Source organism: Cyprinus carpio, unplaced genomic scaffold, assembly GCF_018340385.1.
Source record: "Cyprinus carpio isolate SPL01 unplaced genomic scaffold, ASM1834038v1 S000006753, whole genome shotgun sequence".
NCBI lineage: Eukaryota > Metazoa > Chordata > Actinopteri > Cypriniformes > Cyprinidae > Cyprinus > Cyprinus carpio.
Window position 1 is genome coordinate 109,136 of NW_024879352.1, and position 1,379 is coordinate 110,514.

Sequence of the window (1,379 nt, forward strand, 5' to 3'; positions counted from 1 at the left end):
AATAATGACTTTTGGTTCCCTCAAATCCTACATGAATATTTACATACTAAATGTGTTTTGTTTCATTTTAATTTTAGTTGGTTTGTTTTAATATTACTGTGTTTTTTAGTAAATATAATTGTTTTTATTTCTATTATATTTCAGAGAGTCTTTCAGTAGTAAGTCTTTTTAATACTTTACATATTTCAGTTACAGTAGGTGGCAAAGCAATATTTTTAAAGTAGAAGTTTTGAAGTTTAACATTTTCATTTAATGTTGTATATATTTATTTCACCTTTATTTTAATTATGAAAATAATTGTTAATAGTTGTAGTTTGTTAAAAACAAAACTGTGACATATTTATTTAAGATTTTAAATATACTATTTTATCTTGTTGCTTGAACAAAAACAACAAAACACTTCTCAGTAAATGTTTTTCTTTGTTCTTTTCTGTAGCCACGAAATGGAAGAAGATCTGATGAGTATGTGTAAAATGATAAAGAATTGAAAAACCAGGTATTTCATTTTTTACAAATGAGAAAAATCTGTTAAAGCTTATTTTTCAATGTGTTCCCTGCATGTGCAACCGGGTTTTGAGTCACATTCATATCAACAGCAACCAAAAACAGAAAAACAAATACATAAACTCATACAGTTTTCATATTTGTGTTTAATGGCATGTAAAGCGATGTGACTTAAACCTGCAAAAACACTTTTTATCTATAGTGTATCTGTTAATGTCTAAAAAACAAAACATTTTCAGCAGCACCAGACCCCATCCCGCAGGTGTGCTGATCCAGAGCCAGTCAACCTTGAAACGTCACGTCACTCGTTCCAGGAAACACCCCTCTATTGAATTTTGATGTTGAATGTACAGACAGAATCCAAATCAAAGCCTTTTATCTGTTCAAACATTTCTGTTTGTGTAACTGTGCCGTGTCTTTTGAATTAAAAGCATTCTAAAATATTTCTTCATTGTGGCAGTGTGATTTTGACCAAACTCACTGTATGTGTTTGTAGCTGTGTATCTAACTTATTGGAATGTTACCAAAGAACAAAGAATAAAACTTTTTTCTTCTCCATTTATTTGTTGAAAGCACTAGATGTAGCACCTCTGGTTCATTCTCTCTTTCTCTAGCATATGTGTGTGTTTTGGTTATCCTGCTATCTACAATGATTAGTCAAAAAGCATTAATCAACCTTCACTTCCAATCACTGTCACTTTAGATTGGATTTGTACATCTGTTAAACAGCATGTTTCATGAACTGCATCCTTTCTGATAAACATCTCTTCTTAGTCCTTTATCGGTTTAGTAGAGACTTTGCTTATGGTCTATTGTTCTCATATAATGTGGATTTATAAGCTGTTGTCATACTGTGAGGATGAACTTGGGGCATG

The 1,379-nt window shown here is 31.0% G+C and overlaps 1 long non-coding RNA gene across 1 annotated transcript; it reads left to right on the plus strand.

Annotated features, from left to right (window-relative positions):
* The first annotated feature begins 433 nt into the window (after window positions 1–433).
* Window positions 434–947, plus strand: LOC122144741. The gene is made up of 2 exons (XR_006159828.1): window positions 434–496; window positions 744–947. It is a non-coding gene; the product is annotated as an uncharacterized LOC122144741 (long non-coding RNA).
* The last annotated feature ends 432 nt before the right edge of the window (window positions 948–1,379 follow it).